Source organism: Aethalodelphis obliquidens, unplaced genomic scaffold (genome assembly GCF_003676395.1).
Source record: "Aethalodelphis obliquidens isolate GAN/ISIS:26980383/991018 unplaced genomic scaffold, ASM367639v1 scaffold17, whole genome shotgun sequence".
Classification (NCBI taxonomy): Eukaryota; Metazoa; Chordata; class Mammalia; order Artiodactyla; family Delphinidae; genus Aethalodelphis; species Aethalodelphis obliquidens.
Window position 1 is genome coordinate 6,452,687 of NW_020837961.1, and position 22,667 is coordinate 6,475,353.

At 40.6% G+C, this 22,667-nt stretch overlaps 1 long non-coding RNA gene across 8 annotated transcripts in view; it reads right to left on the reverse strand.

Annotated features, from left to right (window-relative positions):
- The window catches only part of LOC113625931 (uncharacterized), a 141,736-nt gene that overhangs the window by 74,958 nt on the left and 44,111 nt on the right, over positions 1–22,667 (reverse strand). The window contains exon 6 of one of the 8 annotated variants that reach the window (XR_003434950.1): positions 11,482–12,720. The exons of 6 other annotated variants lie outside the window; for them this stretch is intronic. This is a non-coding gene — a long non-coding RNA (uncharacterized LOC113625931). Of the gene's footprint in view, positions 1–11,481; positions 12,721–21,496; positions 22,112–22,667 lie in introns of those variants that run through there. One more of the 8 variants, XR_003434953.1, reaches the window with a different exon arrangement.

Below are 22,667 nucleotides of genomic sequence, written 5' to 3' on the forward strand. Positions count from 1 at the left end.
AATAAAACTTATTTACCTATGCCAATTTTGCCTTCGATTTCCTTTTATAACTTCAATAAACACTTAGTAGAAAGAGTGAAATCAGAAATACAGCACTGATTCTGTCTCTGATCCCTGTCTTTAGAAATGAATCAATATTATTTGCTATCATTTGTTCTCTCCCTGACACAGTCTCTTTTTCACAAAGACACAAACACACAAAAACACACATTCATGGTTTTTCCAATTCATGACCTCTTTTCGTCACCTCTGAAAAATATTGATATGCTTATCAATAAGTGAAGATTATTACGTAAATGAGGATGCCAGGTATTGTAAAAAGGTATAATGGACAAAAACAGAAGGGGTTAGCTCTAGATTAGGAAGACTATCGTTATCATGTAAACATAACAATAGATATTAAGAGACTAAGCTGGCCAGAGGGTAGCAATGATGCTGGGGGGGGGGTCAGGGAAGCCGAGTGTACAAGGACTGCCAATGGTAAGGTGATTTCCTCTCTCTGTCCACTCACCATTGGCAGTATTGTTTGTTGGTTTGTTGTAAGGTGTTAAGTTTTGAGGTAATTTGCTATAAGTAGCTAATATACCTGCTGAATCAGAAACTCAAGGTGGGGCCCAGCAATCGGTATAACACACAGGTGATTCTGATGCGGGTTAATGCTTGACCACCTCTGGGCTGGGGAAATGTAGTGAGGTCCTGCCACAAGGTTGTGTTCTGGTTCCAATGACATGTAGTTTCCTGGGAGAGAGTGGGCAAGAGTGGTGACTTTAACCAGAGTTATTAGGACAAGTGTCATAGACCAAGTTACCTAAGGTACACAGGAAGTCCTAGAAAAGCAAGTGACATTTGAGCTAAAAATTAAACTTCAAGAAGGGGCTGGAGGAGAGAAGCGTGAGGTCCTCAAACACTTGGGCAAACTTGCACTTAGCACAAAGTCACATGTGAAGTCACAGCGACAGTGAACGGTACTGTGAGCTTACCATGCTCTCTATACCAGCCACTCACCAGTTTTAGGGTATCACCTCTTCAGAGAAGAGCAAAGGTCCTATTTTTCCTACACTCCCAAAACCTTGTCCTGCTGTCAGCCAGAGACTAGGCATGAGAAGGTTGTACCATCCAAGGGAAGTTCTACCACAAGAAAAATGTAGGGACTGTTTGTAACACAACTCTGTCTCAGTTCTTAAATGTCCTTTATTCTGCTATCATGATCTTCTTAACTTTGTGGCATTATAATATCATTTATTTTATTAAATGAGTGTGATAGTGCTGGGGTTATGGGTTTGTTTGTCCTTACTAGCCTAGCTTAGCTCTTTGCTTCAGCAAATATTCAGTGAGTGTTCTAGTCAACTCAGGCTGCTGTAACAAAAATGCCATAGACAGAGTGACTTAAACAACAAACAAATATTTATTTCTCACAGTTCTGGAGACTCTAAGTCTAAGATCACGATGTCATCATAGTTGGGTTCTGGTGAGGACCTTCTCTGGTTTGCAGACAGCTGCCTTCTTGCTATGTCCTCACATGTCAGAGAGAGCAAGAGATCATCTGTCTTGTGTCTCTCCTTATAAGGACACTAATCCTATTTATGGGGATGCCACCCTCATGAACTAGTTACCTCCTAAAGGCCCCAACTCCTAATACCATCACATTGGGGATTAAGGATTCAACATATGAATTGAGGGGGACACAGATATTCAGTCCATAACAGTGAGATTCTGCTTTTTTGTCAGGTGCAGTGGTAAGCACTGCAGATACAACAGTGAACAAAAGTTTAAAAAAAAATCTCCCTCTCCTCACAGAGCTACATTCTAGTGGGCAAGACAGATAATAAATAAGTAAACTAACAACAAACCAATATTCAAGATGATTATTGATTGAGATGTGAATTATGAAGTATACAACATAGGTGACATGACTGTGTTGGTTGGTGGCACCAGGAAAAGCTTGTCTGAAGGAATGAAATTGAAACTAAAAAACTCATTCTGGATGAAACACAATACCTGGTACAGGAACACTAATAGTCAGTGGCTGTCCTGCTTCTTGGTCCCCTACTGTCATGAGGCTCAATAGTCAGTTACGTTGAAGCCATGTCTCAAAAGCACTAAGCTATAGAGATGTGATTACATTTTGGCTTTAGGAAGATATATTTGTCAGCAGCAAAGAGATTGCACTGGAGTAAGTTTAGCATGGAAACAAATTAGGAAACTATTATTAGGAACCAAGAAATAGGTAATGAAGGCTTGAAGAAAGTCAGAGATTGTGGTGATTAGATACTTTGAGGCAGAATCAAGGCAAAGGCTTAATTAGAAAGGCAAAGCCAATAGGACTTTCCAGCTTGGATACAGGAATTGAGTATGTGAGTGTCAGGGTAATTCTGAGGTCTCTGACTCTTGTAGGGCAAGACTGTGATACCAATAACCAAAATAAAGCATTTAAGGACAATGCTGTTACGACTTGTTGACCACCTGCTGCACGTCAGGTTAAGTGCTTCATAAACATGAGCAGCTGTACAAACTTGGGGATACACAAATGCTGGGTTTACTCACGGAACTATGAAGGAAAATGTACCTTACTGCCTGGTGTAGACTGAATGCTTGTGTCCCCAGAATTCATGTGTTCAAACCCAATTCACAGTGTGAAGGTATTTGAGGTGGGGCCTGTGGGAGGTGATTAGGTCATGAGGGTGGAGCCCTCACAAGTGGGATTAGTTCCCTTATGAAAAAGAACACTGAAAGCTCCCTCACCCCTTCCACCGCATGAGGACACTGCGAGAAGACGGCTGTCTATGAAACAGGAAGTGAGTTCTCTCCAGACTTGGAATCTGCCAGAGCAGTGATCTTGGACTTCTCAGCCTTCATAACTGTGAGAAATAAATGGTTGTTGTTTAAGCCACCCAGTCTGTGGAATTTCTGTTGCAGCAGCTCAATCCACTATGACACTGCCTTTATGACCATGAGCAATTTTATTATGAAAAATAATATAAAATTCAAATACAAATTTCTAGGGCCCTCCCACGATCTTAGAAGAGACTCGTGCAAGTGAAGAAATGTGAAGCTTCAGCTTCATTAGCTTCCTGATCAATCCTCCTTTGCACAGCACAGAAGTTAAGGAGTTTTAGTTGCCTGCAAGATAATGCTGTGTGGAGAATTGAAATGATGAGTCTGTATATTGAGAGAGATGGTCTTGGGAGTCATTGGTCATGGTTGAAACCTGGATAGAAGGTGAAATGTCCAAGTGAGAACATATAGAGTAAGGAGAAGACGGGGCCATGGGTGGAGCTCTGTCGTAATCCCAGGGTTTAGGAAAGAATTGATAAAGACACAGTATATTAGTTTTCTATTGCTGCTGTAACAAATTACCACAAACTTCCTGGCTTAAAATAACACACATTTATTCCTTAGAGTTCTGCAGGTCAGAAGTCCAAAATCGGTTTTACTGGGTTACTGGGCTAGAGTTGAGATGAGGGCCAGTTTTTTTCGGAGGCTCTGAAGGGAGGCCGTTCCCCTGCCTCCTCAGCTTCTTGTACTCCTGAGCTTTCAGCCCCTTCCTCCATCACTCCAATTTCTGCTTGCACCATCACATTGCCTTCCCCCACTCTAACTCTGACTGCTGCCGAATCCTTCTGAAGAGGACCATTGGGACAACATCTGGCCTGTGGGTTAATCCAGTATAATATCCTATCTCAAGACCGAGCTAATCGCATCTACAAACTCTTTTTTTTCATAAAAGGTAACATTCACAGGTTCTGGTGATGAGGACACGAATGTATCTGGGGGCCATTACTCAGTCCACCATACATGGTCACAAAGGAAACTAAAATGGAGGGGGTAATAAAAAAGAATTTAAAAAAATGGTAAATGCAAGGAAAGAGGAAACTCAAGGATGTCTTAGTCAACTGTGTCTATTGACTGAGTTAAATAGAGACGTACATGGGAAAACACTGAGACAAAGGCACTAGATTTCTTAGTAAAGAGCTTTGCCAGGTTGGTTTCAAGCAGAAACTATATCTCAGCAGATTGAAGAGCAAACAAAGAGGAATACATAAAGTCAGTAAGATAATTATTTCAAGAAGGGAAAGTGAAAGATTTGTTTAGGGAAGCAAGGGAACTCAGAGAAGATTTTTGCTTTATTTTAATTAAGAGTGAAAGAGACTTGAGCATGTTTATACCCTTAAGAAAGAAGCCAGTGGAGAAGAGAGCCATAGAGAGAGGACGCAGAGAAATCCATGGGTGCGTAGCTGCGGTACACCTAGCTGGTCATTGCTTTTTCAGTTAGTATTTCTGCTTCATTAATGAGAAAACAGCCTTGAATGGCTGAGTTGAGGAAAGAATGCGACATCAAGTATGATCATTCATACTGCAGTAAATAACTTGTGGACCGCACAGTCTTTAGTCTCCAAGATTATACTTTGGGATGCTTTCCTAAAAAAATTAATCATGAATTAATATTTGCACTCCCATGATCATTGCAGCGCTATTCATAGTAGCCAATATGAGGCAACAACCTAAATCTTCATGATGGTGAATAAATAAATAAAACGTGGCCTACACATAAAATGAAATATTTTCAGCCTTAAAAAAGAAGGAAATTCTGCCATTTGTGACAACATGGATGAACCCTGAGGACACCATGCTAAATGACATAAGTCGGTCACAGTAGGACAAATAACTGCATGATTCCACTTATCTGAGGTATCTAAAATAGTCACAAAGTCTGCTCATGGGAGCAAAGACTAGAATTGTGGTTGCCAAGTGCTGGGAGGAGGGGAAAATAGGGATTTGCTACTTAGCAGGTACAACGTTTTACTTATACAAGATGAATAAACTCTAGAGATGCTATACAACATTACGCCCATACCCAGCAATGCTGTACTGTACACTTAAACATCAGTTAAGAGGGTAGATTGCATGTGAAGTGTACTTAACACAATAAAAATGTTTAATTCATCATGCCAAATATTCACTGCATTTTACTGCACATACTGCATTAAAATTTTATTACATAACTAAAAATACGTTTTTGTGGGAAAAGTTCTAAAGTACATATAAAAACAAGGAGGAAAATCTACTGTTACCATTTAAAGATCAAATGTTGTTAAAATTTATATATACCATATATATATACCGTACGCCTTGTATGTACTTCTTTTTTTCATCAACATGGGATTATACTCTACAGTAACCGGATTGTTTCAATTTGCAATGTTTTATAAACATTAAAAAAAATAAATCTAGACCTGTTAATGGCAGCCTAACATACTGCTGTATTGCTGAGCCATAACTTATTTAACCAGTCCTTTACTCATTGGGCATTTAGTTTTGATTTTTTAATACATACCCAGTGTTGGATTAATATTTTTGTATAAACATCATTACACACTTGTCCTGTTTCCTTAGACGAGGTCCTAGATAGGAATCACTGAGTCAAATGTTATGCACTGAGTCAAATGTTAAGGCAACTGATGCATACATATTGTCAAATTGTCCCCCAGAAAGGGGATTCATGTGGTTTCTATTAACACACCAGCTGCGAATGTCCACCCTTAGGGGTATCAGATCTCATGCAGCATTTACAAATAGAGCAGGGTCTAGACAGGGATGGTCTTAGTGTGAATCTTAATCTAATACTTACTAATATTTTCCCCACTGTAGTCTTGGGCAAGGAATTTAACCTCTGCAGGTTCAGTTTCCTCTTCAGCAAAATAGAAAGAATAATAGTTTCTCTATCATAGGACTTTTGCCAGAGTTAAATGTGAAAAGAGAGGGAAAATACTTGAATGATGCCCGACTCAGAGTAACTGCCTGATAGCTATTATAAGTCTTCTTATCTGCTTTAAACTATACTTTTATTGATAGTGAGATCGCTATGCAATTATATGCAATTATATAAATAGTGTCCATTTTTGCTTTTCCTTTTGTGACGACTTCATTTCCTTTGCCTGTTTTTTACTGGACTGTTCATGTTTGTTCTCATTGATTCATAAGTGATTTATAATTTAATGATAATAATCCTATATATGACATATATTTAACAAATATTTCCCAAGTTTGTCAGCTGAGTCTTAACTTAGCATTTTGTGATTATCAACAGAAGGGTTTTTTCAACTTTTTGTTATGAAAATTTACAAACACACAGAAACGTTGGAAGAACAATATATGAACATTTACCAAACAATCAGGTTCAACAATATCTTAACAATGTGCCACATCTGCTTTATCTATCACTTCACATTTTTGCTAAAACGTTTCAAATTACGTTGCAGACAGCACACCACTCCACATCTACGTGCTTTAGCAGATACCTCCTAAGAATTGAGACGTTCTCGTACATCTACACCAACATCATCATCACTTCAAACTTCACGTACACCTAGTTTAGAAAAGTTTTTAGCTGTCTCATTAAAATTCTAAAAATAAGTAAATAAATAAGGCTGTTAGTCTTCAGAATCAAAGGAGATCTTTCAGTGACTCAGTTCTTCATTCCTGTAAAATTTCTAGCAAGCCTAGAAGAAATTATAGATATCACAAGTAAAAACCACAAGATTTTACTTTTTTTGCACCACAGGTGCAGGGAAGAACAGGAGAACAGAGAATTCTCCCCAGGCTGTGAGCAGCCCAAGTCACCCTTGATCACCCCACTCTCTCTCTTTTCTAAATATTCCTCATAAAGTAATTCAAATGGGCCCAACAGCTCAACAAAAGAATGAGGGAATTCTTGGGACTGAGGGCCTAAAAGGCGGCTGGGGCACTTGTTAGCCTCATATAAACCTGAGTAAACAGACTGAATAACAGCATGGAATATTTAGTTGAACCCTCCTTGAATCAGCCGGACATGCGAGTCATTCGTCTTCCGATTACCTGCCGTCTCCCAGGCACAAAGGTGTCTGCGTCAAACATTCACCCACAGAGCAGCCCTTCTTTCAACACGTCTTGGTGCAGTAAAAAAAAAAGAGGCTGATGTTGCCAGAGTTTTGCAACCACATATGCAATAAAGACCAATTTGTGGTTTTTTCCCAACCATTTATGCCTACGCAATAATTCTACCAGAAGAGGAAGATGTTGTCATTGAAATCTAAACCTAACAGTGCAAAATAGAGATGATAAAATGTGTGCTCGTTTGAAGTCTCTCCCTAATGGGACTATTGAAGTTTGGGAGGAATTCAAATATTTTACTTTTAACTATGACTTAGAGGCTGGCAGTCATTAAAGCCTGCAGAGCTCGGCACCTGCTCAGTGATACTTAATGAAAAGCAGAAGCATCTCTCTTTTGCCGTGAATTCAAACAATTTTAAATTATAACCAGTAATGGGCCTGAAACCCATTATGAAAAGTGTGGGCTTTTTGTGCCCTGGAATCTATATCATCAGCAACTCCTTGGAACCAAGAACTTTGGCCGTATCAGCAGAGAGGGAAGCAGGCGTCCACAGTCACCCTGCATCTAACCAGGCATCCACGAGGGCCCGATCCAGCCAGCCCAGCACCCAAACTACCGTGGGAGGTGTCAGTGGGTTTCCTTCTGTACCCAGCCACGCTCCTTCCTGACATTTAAAGTTCAAATTCTAGTCCAACATACAGATGCTTTTTCCACATCTTTTTAAAAATGTATTTATTTTTTTGCGGTACGCAGGCCTCTCACTGTTGCGGCCTCTCCCGTTGCAGAGCACAGGCTCCAGACGCGCAGGCTCAGCGGCCATGGCTCACGGGCCCAGCCGCTCCGCGGCATGTGGGATCTTCCCGGACCGGGGCACGAACCCGCGTCCCCTGCATCAGCAGGCCATCAACCACTGCGCCACCAGAGACGCCCCTCCACATCTTACTGACTCATAAAAAAAAATGCACAAATAATAATAGTACTAGCTAATATTTATTTTTTTTGAGTTTATGGGCTCCCGTTGTGTAAACTGTTTTAACTGCATGACATGCAATAAACACACGACCGAGCTCTGTTAATCTATCTTCTCATTTTTCAGTATTTCACAGTGATTCTTTAAGAGACTACGGATAAGTAGTAAACCCATTTAACAGGTAATGAAAGTGGGGCTTAAAGCAATTTCATGACTCTCTCAAGGTCATACAGGGAAAGGATCCTAGGCCTCATCCTGTACGTGACAGGATTGAGACTGTGACCGAAATTCTCTGTTAATCTGGTGCTTGTGCCGCCATGCTCTTTAGGTTTGGCTCACGTTAGTTCTTACTCTGCATAGGTGGCAAGGCTCTGGGTATATCTATCCTGGGCGCCATCCACCCCCAGGGCAGGCAATCTGGAAGAGAAGGGCTGGAGGAAATGTAGGAACTGAGACGTTATTTGCTGTGGTCGAGAGTCAAATCCCCGCCCAATGCAGAAGAGAGTCAACGCCCCTGCCCACGGGAAGAAGCAAGAACATCCGGGTGACTCAGGGGAGAAGAGGACCGAGGAAATCTGCAAGCTGCGCTGCTGAGTTTCAAGGAGATGTCACCACATTTCTGGCGGAGGACTGAGGCAGAGCTCTGGAAAGATGATCCTTAATAGTATTAATAGTAAGATTGTTAAGAGCCCTGGAATCATGAAAAGCTTCACATTACCCAGTTCAGTGTGTGATGCTATGTCCCCCTAGGTCCTGCCACCAGATTAAAAAATGCCTCTGTTTTGCTCGTTCCTCTGGTTGTCAAATCTTCTGTTCCTCCTCACAACTGCACACCATGACAGGAAACACAGGCAGCAGTGCTGAGGTTAATGGGCCATGTCATCAGGAATAAAGGGACTGTATGTCCTGTAGGTCCCACTCACACTATGAGCCATTGCTGTCTCAACTTGACTGTCATTTAAAATGTCATCAGTAGTAAAAGCTAGCATCTCGCTCACCAGGCCCTGCACTGAGTGCTTGCTCTGCATTCTCGTTTATGCCTCACTCCTTTCCTATTAGACTTGATCTCTGCTTACCGAGAAGAAACTTCAGAGCACACAGTCAATGTGTGGTGGAGCTCAGTTTTGCACGCAATCTTTCTGAGGCCAGATTATAGAGCTCTTTACTGTATTATACTGTCTTTATTGACGTAAATTGGTATATCTAAAAATTAAAATAAACGAAAAGAGAGAGAGGAATAGAAAAGAAAGAAATGCATAAATGCATGAGGGGATGTTATCTGCATTCTTTTATAAAGGCAAATTCCATTCCCATGTGAAATATGCAGATGATGTTTCCTGCCACATATACAAAATGTCACTGTAAATGACATCAATAAAACATTTTCTACACTCCATGCATGTACGGCCTGCAGTTGGGTGAATGACGTATCCAGCTGGGTCTGCTGACCCAGCTTGTCTGGAGGAGGTGATGACTCCTTAGTGCTCTCCCCTGACTTGATTTCCACTGGAAAACAGGTATCTGCCCTTCCCGCTGCAACTTACGATGTCCTACTGCGTCTGGATTTAGTAACAAGCACCAAAATCAGTAACACAAAGAAGGAATGAAAGGTACAGGCATCAGTCTCTTGGGGGACATTATGATATATATTACTATCCACATTCCAAAGCTGAGAAGTGATGCTTTTTGAAGAGTGTTTATGGGTAAGTCTTCCCTGACGAGGACGATTTGAAGTCAGAGAGCGTGAGAAGGAATTACTGCCTGAAAAAAGCAAAGATTATTTGTTTCTATTCCCTAGTTTGACCACTGCTATTGGGTTACTAGGTACTTCTAGACTGACAGTTATAGCCCATTTAATCAGATGGAAACGTTTAGAAATAAAAGCATAGACAGATGGCTAAATGTTTGGATTATTCTAAATCATGACATGCTAATGTCTTTAAAACTTGACCTCCTTCAAAGTACCTGATGCCAAAATACTGCAGGCAGCCTTAATAGGAGAGCTATAAAGTTATCTGTTTTTTTTTGGTTTTTTTTTATAAATTTATTTATTTATTTATTTTTGGCTGTGTTGGGTCTTCGTTTCTGTGCGAGGGCTTTCTCTAGTTGTGGCAAGCGGGGGCCAGTCTTCATCGCGGTGCGCGGGCCTCTGACTATCGCGGCCTCTCTTGTTGAGGAGCACAGGCTCCAGACGCACAGGCTCAGTAGTTGTGGCTCACGGGCCTAGTTGCTCCGTGGCATGTGGGATCTTCCCAGACCAGGGCTCGAACCCATGTCCCCAGCATTAGCTGGCAGACTCTCAACCACTGCGCCACCAGGGAAGCCCATATCTGTTGTTTTTTAAAGTTAATGTTTGTTGACTATTTTGTGACAATAGCCACATCTATTTCAAAATGCTTTACTCAATACACTTACTGGAAGACCCTTTTAAAAGAGAAATTATAGATCTATATGTTTAAGTACAACCCATGAAAACACTGAAAGAGTAAGGACGTCAATATGAAAACACTTTGCAAGGTAGATCTTTGTCTGATATGTAACGTTAACATTCCCCAGGGTGAGGAGCTACCTGGGGAGATTTAAAAAAAAAGCCTGGGCTTCCCTGGTGGCGCAGTGGTTGAGAGTCCGCCTGCCGATGCAGGGGACACGGGTTCGAGCTCTGGTCTGGGAAGATCCCACATGCCACGGAGCAACTGGGCCCATGAGCCACAACTACTGAGCCTGCGCATCCGGAGCCTGTGCTCCACAACAAGAGAGGCCGCGCTGCGGTAGTGAGAGGCCCGAGCACCGTGATGAAGAGGGGCCCCCGCTTGCCACAACTAGAGAAAGCCCTCGCACAGAAATGAAGACCCAACACAGCCAAAATAAATATAAAAAACAAAACAAAACAAAAAACCTTTCCTTCTGCATAAAAGTCTTGACTATACTTCCTCCCCTTCCCTTCAAATAATAGAAATAATATTGGCTCTTTTTCTTCTTGCATCTCTACAAATTCATGCTAGTCCTAAAAAATGATGAGCACCCTATACTTTTAGTTTTCTTTAAGTTACAAATTAATTTTCACATGTAAATTCCATAGAAGGAAATGTCTGAGAAGAGTGATGGTCAAAGATGAGGCAGTCAATTCAGTTAAGTCTGAATTTGTCCCTCACACACACACACACACACACACACACACACACACACACTCTCACACACTGCCGAGGCATGCCTGACTTGTCCATCTCACTATAATCCACACATTTTGATAAGATCAGGATAAATCTCTTTTAATGGAGATGAAACTAACACCAACTACACGAAAAGGCACTTACATTTATCTTAGAATATGCTAGGACAAAGAAAAACAAAAACAGCAACTGAACCATGTATTAAGCCATTCTGGGAGACTCTTGTTTAATGAATTAAGGTTTAATTCACAACTTTATTTTTATTTATTTATTTATTTATTTATTTTGCGGTATGCGGGCCTCTCACTGTCGTGGCCTCTCCCGTTGCGGAGCACAGGCTCCGGACGCACAGGCTCAGCGGCCATGGCTCATGGGCCCAGCCACTCTGTGGCATGTGGGATCTTCCCAGACCGGGGCACGAACCCATGTCCCCTGCATTGGCAGGCAGACTTTCAACCACTGCGCCACCAGGGAAGCCCCACAACTTTATTTTTTATACACAAATGAAAACTAGTGAGTAGTCCAAGCACCAACTTTAATGAGCTGGAAACCATGAACTGTTCTTTCCTAATTCTTTGACTATATATTCTACTCAAAACCTGGATTCTTTCCCAAAGGGACTCCATTAATTATGGGGAATCTTTTTTAAGTTTGTTCCTTTCCATTCCTAAGCTTTTGTTTCTCTCTCTAAAAATGCATAGGGCATATTATCCTAATTTGGAGGAATGCAATTTCATAGCAGAATATTTATTTTATAAATTATTCTGAGCTATCATTTAAAAAAAGTAAAACATCCAAAAATCAGGCACAATGTTTTTAAGGCTGTTTATTAAAGGACAGAAGTTAGTGAGACCAGCGCTCTCGTGTCTGACATGCTCTAAAGTACAAAACGATAGAACAAGTCAGTCATCAAATGTGGAGTGACATATTCATTAGAATGTAGGACAACGTGAGAATAAGAAGAATAGGGAAAATATTTTTAAAGAAAGGAAGGAATACTTCAAAATTTTAACAGTGACTGCCTCCAAATGTAGAATTATGAGTCATATTTTCTTCTTTCTCATATTTTTTCTACACTCAGCTTTATTAAATTTAGGGTGGGTACAGAAAGAGCTATGATTCAAAATCCCAAAATCAGAAAGGAAGAGGCTCAGATGTTTTTCATTGGGAGTCATAAGGTAAGTTGCTCTCAAACATCCTGTATTTGACGTTTCTGTTGGTACAGGCAGCTTCCATGGAGACTAAGACAGGCGGTTTTGCCAACATGATAAAATAATAAGTGAATTAAAATACTTGCTTGTGTTTAAACTCTAAGAATTCAGAGAAAGTAAAACTAAAATGTAAAGGCCTTTCCAACGTCCCTTCTGTAGTTCGTTATCTGAAAACCTGGACACAGTTTTTAAACCAAAGTGATTGATTCCTTCAGACCACAGTGTTTTAGTTTCTCAGGGCTTACAAAAATCCCTGAGATGGGTACTGTTAACCTAATTTGTAAAGCACATAGATTGAAGCTTCACACATTTGCATAAATTAAACCTACCAGTCATTAAGCCAGAGGTGACTTCTGTCAGTTGGCGGTTGTTCTCTGACTCTCTGGACATAAAGGGAGGAGATGGCATGTTTGAATGCTTCCCTGGGTCCGGCATTTTGTAATCCCCCAGACAGTTCTTCAGCACACAATGAGTGAGCCCTGGGTTGTATTCTCTGTTCTGTGCAGACAGTGACAGAGTACTCTTGTGGGATTTCACCCTTACATTTGTCTGCAGGCCGCGCAAATTAGATGCTTTCACAAAGTAAGAAAAATAACTTCCCAACTACATTACAATATAAACATTTGCCCCTGAACTTAAAGTAGTTGAGTCATAAAAATGGTTTGTAGCCTGGGTGGTCAGAATACAGAAGCATATACAAGGAAGATGAAACTTATTCTGAAAAATATCATTTCCCAGTCTGGTAAAAGCCCTCAGAAATGTTAAATTATTATGAAATGTTGCAGAAACGTTAAATTATATTCTGCTTGTTCTTTGTCCTTTAACCTTTCTTTGCCTTATGATTATTAAAAATAAATTAGTTCCCTTATATGTATATATAATTTTTATTTATTTATTTATTTATTTGTATTTTGTTACTTAGAGTTAGGTTTTTGAACTTATGAAGGTTAGTATTTATGAACACCAATTAAGGTATTATCATGCCACATTATAGCAAAAGTCAAGGAGTTTCCTGCAGTGACAACAAAATCTTTACATCCTCCTTCTCCACACCCATAATGCACCCTGGTGTTCTTGTGGGGAAGCTCGGGTGTTCACGTGTGATTGACAGGGTGAATACAGAGCAGCAGTTGGCAGAGCTCAAGCAGAGCCTCTTTGCATTCATTCAGTTATTCATCAAGTATTTATTGAGTGACTACTATGTACCATGCACTGTCCCAAGGTCTGTGAGTCAAAAGAGACAACATCCCCACTTTCACAGAGTTTATATTCTAGCGGAGAGAGACTCACTAAACGAATATATTTTAAACATTTAAGAGCACATTTGAATATTCCAAAGATAAGAAAATAGGACAGTGCGAGAGCGTATAACTAGAGGGAGTAGCCAAGACCAGAAGGAAAAGCCACTGTAGGGAGGAAACCTCCACCCTCTTAGGATCCCTGGCTGGGTCTGCAAATGAAGCTGACAGAGTCACAGGAGAAAAGCATACACGTTTATTTCATGTAAGTTTTACGTGACATGGGAGCCTGCTGAGGGAACTAGAGATGTGAAGAAACAGAGCAGTTCAGGGTAGTTCATGCTGGGTGTATAGTAGGCTAGAGAGTGTGGGCTCAGGGTCGTAAACTGGGGGAAATGGCAAGGTCTGTCTGTCAACATCCTTCTTGATGTCCCTTTGTCTTAGGAGATAAGGATGCTTCTTTCCTCCAGGTATAGGGAGGGCACCTCTCAGATGAGGGTTTTATAACCTGCTTCATGGGAGATGGGAAGAGGGAAAGTCACAGTGACCTTCCTGCTGCCATTTTCTCAAATTCCTTCAGCTTAAAATATTCGACATGCCAGGTGCCACATTTTGGGGTACTGTGTCCAGAACCCCATCACTATGCATGTGAAGATCTGAGGAAGGGAATTCCGAGAAGGGGGGGAACAGGTGCAAAGACCCTGCAGCAGGAAAATGTGTGGGTTTCATAAGCCAGGGAACACAGCAAGGGGAAAGGAGGAGAGGGAAGCAAGGACGGGCCACACGACACAGGGTGTGGAAGGAACCGGTGCTACGTTAGATTTCCTTCTGAGGGAAATCTATACCAAATGCCTCTCACCATTTATGACTTTGCTTCTGAGACTCAAAGGGATCTTTGTTCAAGAGGAGCCTCTTTTTTATAAGCATATTCTAGGCTGTTCCTTTGGCCACTGATAAAAGAAATTTTCCCATATTGGGGAGTGGAGAAGTCATTCTGGTTTATACATGAGTTAACTTGAATTTTATCCTAACTAGAACAGCCTGTTTGTGGCCTATCAAACATACATTGTACATCTGGTTTAATTAGTAAAGAAAAGGGCACATTGGGCAGAAGTAAAGCATGTCCATGTTAAAAGTAAAGATTAAATGTCTCCCTTCCTGGGACGTCAGTGCTTGTTCTTCCACAATAAGACTCCCTTCCCAGGTACCAAGGTCATAGTGACTCGTTGTGTATGTGCTGATCTGGCTTTTTCTGAAACCTTGAAGGTATATATCCCTGACTTGTTCGATCTTCTTTGTTCTGAGAAGACGTAAAACCGTACTGAAAACCATGCTTCCCTGGAGCAGTTCCTCCGAGTTATCTGAGAGGCCGTCTTCCGGGCTACAGTCCTCAGTTTGACTCAAATAAAACTCTGTTCTTTTCCTACCATAGATTGTTCGTTGACTCTTTTCGTTGACACCACTCTTACCCAACAAGCCCCAGCAGTCACACGAAGGATTAGTCTGTGTTTTACGTGATTATTTTCTAACTCCCTTTCTAAGCTCTTTAGTGTGAAAATTTTAAACATAAACAAAAGAAGAAAGAATAGTATAACGAACCCCATTTTTCAACAATGATCAACTAATTTTTAATTGCACAAGCAATACATGCTTTCTGTAAATAATACAAAAAAAAAAAAACCTTGAAGAAGAAAAAACACAATTCCTCTATGTAGAGAAAACCACTGATAACTACAGTATAATACTCCATCTTTCTTTTTTTCATATACATCCATAGGGTAGGGTTTTTGTTTGTTTCTTGTTTTTGTTGTCAAGATGAGCCCATGTTGTACGTGCTATTTTGGAAGCTCATGCAACCTTTAAGCTATTTCTTCTACTCTCTCCTCACCGTTCCCATGGAAGTTTCCATTTTAGCCCAGCTCATGACATGTTGATTTTGACATTCCTCCTGTTTATTCATCTTTGTACATGTCCAGCATAGCTGAACCATGTTGCTTGGGAATAATTTCCATGTTGGTAAACTATCTACATGGATGGAAGCTGAAGGTTAGGACAGTGGTTAGAAATGTGAGCTCTGGATTCTAATCCTGACTCGGCCTCTCAACCCTCTGAAGACAGGCAAGTTATTAGCCTCTCTGTGGCTCAATTTCACTGCTCATAAAATGCAGAAACAATCGTTTCTGCCTCCTAGTGTTTTTATGGATAATGTAGAATAATGTATGTACTCAGGGCCCTTGCCATATAGCATAAGCTCAGTAAATGGTTGCTATATTTATTATTAAAACACTGGTTATTGGTGAACCGAACTTTTATGCCAAATGATAATATATCAAGGATAGTGATTTAACTTCCCCCAAAGCTGTACACAGCACCTGGGCACGTCACTGTCTTATAATAATATAACAGAAAGCACTCTTGCTTTTTAAGTCCTTAGTTGAAGTTAGACTAGATATAACCAAGCAAAGAGCTCACGTGCCTGCAGTGCAGAAAGTCGAACTCTGGCAGTGGGGGTTCGCCCCAAGGCAAGGGTCTACTGCAGGACACCAAGCAAGGGAGAGGGAGACAAGCCTCAGATCCACTCCCACTTGGTCTTTGGGTTGGGGGTGTTTTAAAACAAAGAGGCTGGATTAATCATCATCTTGTGACATTTCTTAATCTAGTTCAGGAGTCAGAATGTCTCTGGTTTAGATTCTCTGGCCAAGTGGTCCACGGCTCAGGGTCTGTGAGCTCATCTTGCCCTGGAGAAACAGCCTGAATTTATATGTTAATGATGCTATCCATAACAGCAGTTTTAGTACATTAGCCATGTTATTGACAGCAGCAATTTAAGTCATCTGATTCTGGTTGATGAGTGTTCAGTTAGTAAAGGACTGAGGTCAGAGGGGACAAGGAAGGGAATGACATTTTGGATAGAGAGATCAATCATAAACTTGGTAAGGGAACTCGGTTTTAGGGGGACTCGGTTTCAACGTGCCACGTTGGCATCTTATTTATTAACCGGTGTATCCTATGTAATATGCTACTTAGTATATAGAATAGCACCACTTGGTAATACTGTATTTATGCTGAAAATATTTGGTCTTGGTCTGTGTTCAAGAGGGGCCGGCTAGTATATGATCAGCTCTCCCAGGTAAGGGAAGGAAAAGCCAGTAGTGTGGGAATAAAAAACATATTACCTGTCATTAATAAACAATAGTGAGGCTATGAGGGCAGGAGGCATCTTGCTAGCACAGACCCCCAATGACCATTTGAGCTCCACCTAGCAATTATCTGCGTGTGCTTCATTCCTCACCTGTAGGCAGCACTGAAAAATCATTAAAAGTAAAGGAATATTTCTCCAAAAGGGTGAAGGAGAAAGCCATCTCCTTAGTAATTCTGCCTTGCAATTTTCCTTCCACCCTATTTTGCTGACATCAATCTTCCTGCATTAGATTTTTAAAAAGAATGAGACTAAAAAGGAATCAGAGAAACAGAGCAGAGATTCAGCAGAAAGCTTAAAGTGAAGAGGTTGGTCACCTTTGTCAATTTTAGTTTTAAGATGAGATTTTATGGAAAATGACACTGTCCTGTCCTGTGCTGTACTCAGGAGGAGACCAGCCTCTTTACCTCTCATGCTGAGGTGTGGTTAGGTGCCTAGCAAAGTATTTTCAAACTTTAAAGTTGTTTCCATAAGAATGTAATTCGAGCTCTGCAACTTCCTTAAGTTCATTGAACACGGTATGGCCGTAGTGTTACATTTTACTAGGAGCACTCATGCTGTGTGGTGATTAAATTTGTGAAACAGCTTTTCCTGAAAGTAAACAAAGAAAGACTCCATGGAAATTCCTTAACATGCAAGCTCTCTCCCTTTGTCTCCCTCCATCCCCTTCTTTCTCTTTCTCTCCCATTTTTCCCTTTTGCTTGGCTCTCTATTCCTTTCCCTTTGAAATGACTAGCTTACCATAAACATTTTTCCTTCCCACACACACGCATACACACACACACACAGACACACACACACACACACACACACGCACACCTGGCACCACTCACCGAACAGTGTCTGCTACTGACTGGCTTCCTCCAAAAAGGACAAAGGGTCAGTTAGAGGAGCCATCCTCAGTGTGCAGTGCAAATCTGGCAAAATTGCTGATATTGGTAGAAGTAACTGCCCTTACAACTCTGCAGACAATTAAATAATTGGATCCATATGTGCTGGCTTACAGAAATTTCAGTGAAGTTAACTTCAGCGTGGGGCTCTGATCTCAGCAAGAAAAGGGGCAGAAGTAAAAAGACACACCTACAATGATCCACCTAGTTTATTTCTTGGCCAGTGAGTATCACATCTTCTACAGAGACTTGGGCTTGTGTTACAGGGGAAGTGGGTGTCTTAAAGCTGTCCGCAAGAAAGCAGTAGCCTAACCTAAATTATTAAATGTCTCTAAGCACATAATGCATGCATACATACTCTATAACTCCATAACCATTAGATTTCTGAAAAATCACATTTGACTGGGAGTTCATCGGTCAGAGATCTAATATGATTCCTTCATTTGAAGACAAGAGCACGAATAAAACTTAAATTCAAATAAAGCTTTATTAAAAATGCAAATCACTTTCACTATAAATATTAAGGAAGGCTCCACGAAGTTTAACACATAAAAAAGATTGTTTTGGGCTTCCCTGGTGGCGCAGTGGTTGAGAGTCCGCCTGCCAATGCAGGGGACGCGGGTTCGTGCCCTGGTCCGGGAAGATCCCACATGCCGCGGAGCGGCTGGGCCCGTGAGCCATAGCCGCTGAGCCTGCGCGTCCGGAGCCTGTGCTCCGCAACGGGAGAGGCCACGACAGTGAGAGGCCCGCGTACAGCAAAAAAAAAAAAAAGATTGTTTTATTTCTGCAGCTGTGGAGAGGTAGCTAGCAACTCAGAAGAGGAACTCCAGGGTCTCACTGTCTGGGTTCAAATATTTCATCCTTTCAATCCTGAACTTTATCTCGCTCCCTGGTAACACCCTGCAAAATATCATTTCTCTTTCCCAGAGAATCCAGTCTGGATTCTAGCTACGTAACCTTGGAAAACTCTGTTTCTCTACGTCTAAGTTGCCTAATTTGTAAAACAGACATAAGAGGGCTGTTAATTAAACTAGTTAATTCAAGTAAAGTTCTTACAATAATGCTTGGTATATAGGAGGTGACAAACAGAAGATCTTTCACACTGAACTTGTCTCTAACAAGAACTATTATGGCGCATGCTTATTCCATCACTAACTTGCTTTGGCCTCTGCAAGCCAGTCAATGCCTGTTTTCTTGTTTGTATGAAGGAAGAGACAGCACTTCATTTCTAACATTTTATATATATATATATATGTATATATAATACACATAGAATATTTACATTTCTAGGACATTTATTGGACTTCAATAGCACATAAACTAGTTTAAATATTGTTGTGTGTGATATGGGCTCAACAAATCTAAAACAGTCACAGTAATTGACTAATTGATCGCAAACATTTCTAGTTCAGGTGCCAAGTTTGGGGAAGGCAGAGGTAGCACCATGATAATAAATAATAATAAAATGCTCCTTCCAGCCAGGTCAAGAGACATGACAGAGAACTGTACCCAACATCCTTGTCAAATAGCTCATGAGGGCACTCAATGTATAAAAGAGAGAGTTGAAAATTTTTATTTACTGGTTATTGGGAAGAAAGTCAGGCAAAGTGCAGCAACACTAGACAACTCACCGAAGCACCCAGGGATAACATTAATTGGACGGGATTCTCTGGGAAAGAGGAATGACATCTTGTAGGATGTTACTAGGGGGTGAAGTAAAGGTCAAGATTGAAAGGATGAAGTGCTTAGAAACTGACCAACAAAGTTTTCTGTACTTTGTCAACCACACATCAGTGAGCATGTTACCACCGAGAGGTTAAGTTAAGACCTGGATGCTTTGAGTTTATATTTTTCTTTCTTATAAAATGCAACAAAATCCTTGCATATACCAACTGTTCACTTCATCTTTATTAAATCAATTAGTGACCCCTCTTAAATTTTCAGCCAGAGGAAACTGGAGACAAACAGGGTTTCAGAGAACTTAAGAATGTGTAAATTTAAAGCCTAAATACCTCACATTTTAAATGAAGGATATGATAAAACAACTTGACCAAAGCCATATGACTTAGTGACAGAAGCCAGGACTAAAACTTCAAGTTGCCTGACTCTAAGGTCATGCCAGTCCCATTACACCAAACGGCCTTCACTTTGGGAGATGAACAAAATATTCACAAGCCAAGATTCAAATATCAAGTTTCTGTTCTATCAGTTACACGCTAGACCGTTCAAGCTCTGTGGTTCAAAAGAGATTCAAAATTCCGTGACTCTCAAAGTCTCAAATAGACCCTCAAAGAATTCCAACACAAGGTTCACTAGCAGCTTTATAGCATATGTATCTTGGGTTGGCCAAAAAGTTTGTTCAGGTTTTCCCATTATGGAAAAACCCGAACAAACTTTTTGGCCAACCCAGTAATTCATCCGATAAACAATAATTGTTGTCTTGGAATCATTTGGATTTATTATGAAAATTCTTGAGACCGTTTTTGATAAAAATAAGCATATAGACAAGGTTAAAAATGGGGTAGAGAAGATAAATCAAAATATCTCACTTCTTTCTTTCTTTTCTTTTTTTTTAAGAGAGAAATATTACTAATTGGGATTTCCCCTATGTCAGTTGAATGATTTTTACCTAATTCACTCTTCATTACAAAAATAGGTAAAGATTACAAATATCCCTTTTTAACCTACCGCGATGACAAAAGTTTTCTTGATGCCATTTGGTCAATCACTTTAACCCAGTAGCCTGGGTAAGAATCACCACAATGTAGGGGGTGTCTGAATGTTCCGCACATGTTGCGACTTCTATGATTTTTGTACTTGATATAACTGAGAGTCTAGTAAACCCATGACTGTGTTAATTTTTTTTTTTTTTCAGGTTTGCCAGGCATATGAGGGCTAGAAAGCTATCCATACTCTCAATAGTGTGTGCCTTTTTTGGAGTTATGGTTTCTTGTGAAAATATATGTTTTGGCTCAGATATTAGCTTGATGCAGCATTTATGATCAGTAATGTTTTTTCAACAAGAAGATCCTGGGAAGATTTTTGAGTGAGCATTGTACTGAATAAATGCTTTAACATACTCAGTGTTCTAACTGTATACATTTGATATCTCTAACATGTCTAACTCACCATTTCCTCTAAGCAGGGAGAATGCCAATTTTGGTCACACAAAAACAATAGTTTTTTTTATTTGCTAAGATTCTGTTTTCTATAACTTCTGTTGATAGTTTCTTCTTCAGTGTTAATTTGGGACCCAAGAATAGCAGTAGATAAATAAGGGAGGCCTAGGAGAACTAATGTAGGGAATGAAAACTGAAAAGCATGAGATTGGTCTAGACCCAGAAGTGGTCACAATGGAACCAAGGATCAAAGGAAAGATGCATACCAAACCAGAGGTCAGTCAGTGTCCTGGTGTGAAATCCAGAGAGTTGGAAAGCAGAGAAAGGGAAGAAATGGGAAGCCAGGAGGAAATGAGGTCTCAGGCAGAAAACTGAAGTCAGAGCAAGATTGGGAAGGGGAAGTTAACACACCACCCATCCAAGCAACCAAGAATCAGAGAGGAAACACTCTTGGGAGGGGAGAGTCTAAACCCAAGTCTGTCTCCACCAGGATTAGTTTTTTTGTTTGTTTGTTTGTTTTTTTGCAGTACGCGGGCCCCTCACCGTTGTGGCCTCTCCCGTTGCGGAGCACAGGCTCTGGACGTGCAGGCCCAGCGGCCATGGCCCACGGGCCCAGCCGCTCCGTGGCACGTGGGATCTTCCCGGACCGGGGCACGAACCCGTGTCCCCTGCATCGGCAGGCGGACTCTCAACCACTGCGCCACCAGGGAAGCCCCCAGAATTAGTTTTAAATATTTCCATCTATGGGCAGGAGCTAAGCCCACCACAGAGACAGGTGGTTAACTAGGAATCAAGAGCAGATCCTGACAACATTAAGATCTACTTTACTAGGATACTTAGAGTGGAATTTTATTCAACAGTAAGTTAGATAACAAAGATATAATAATGAGGAAAACAGGTAAGATTTCCTACCCTCATGAAGTTTACATTTTACAGAGGTAGGTAAATACAGGCTATGGAGCATAGTTACAGAACACAACTTTTCAGACTTGAAAGGTAACCTAATTTCTATCCTTATCTAGGTCCACTTCCACAAACAGCTATCCTAGCATTTGCTCTAATTAATTCCTGAACTCGTCTCTTTTTTTTTCTTATTCACTTTTTCTAGGAGATTTTTTTTTCACATATTCCTTTTCTTTGTTCCTATATTCACTTCTGGAGCCATTCTGGTTTTAAGTTCTCATTCATTTCTTTAATATCTCATGATTCCCATATCCAATTCAAGTCAATATGAATTCAATATTTCTAGGCTCCAAAGACATCAAAAGGAGAAAGGGCAAGTCTCTCCACTCAAGGAGATTTTATTTCTGCAGGAGTCCATATGTCCTCAAGAAGCTGTCAGACCAGGATGAATGTATGATGGCCCACACGGGAGGCATTATGTACTGTGGTGGTAAAAAGGCTATGATAACAGAGGACAGTTTCCAGATTCCTAGAACAGAACTGAAATCGCTTTCAGTTGGCAGGCATCAGGAAATGCTTATAGAGGAAATCTAATGAATTTATAAGAAAATTAAATTAAATTAGATAAAATTTAATGAGTAAACATTAAATTCAAGAGTAGGGACTGTGTCTGATTCCTCATTTTATCCCTAGTACCTAGAACCGAGCCTGAAATGTGGTAATAATTTAAGTACACAACAAATATTTGTTGAACTGATCTTGAATGATTGGATTAAATCCTGGACAACTAGTAGGACTCCAATCAAGTAAAACAGGGGCAAACAGAGCAGGTCTTTTCGAAGAAAAGAAAGACATGACGTGAGCAAAGATAAGAAAAGAGAAAAATGTGAGCAGAGGGTAGCCTAATTTGGATGGTTTGAAGTGTTTACAGAAAAGGCCTATTTGAAAGTTTACTAATTTTATATGAGACACGCTGGTTTCAGCATCGTGGTGAAAGCGTGTGCCCCATATCAAGGAAAATGGGGGAAGGAGTAGGTCAACCAGGCAGACTCAATTCAGATGTCTGGCTGCATGAGGCTAATAAGAAGGGTCCCAG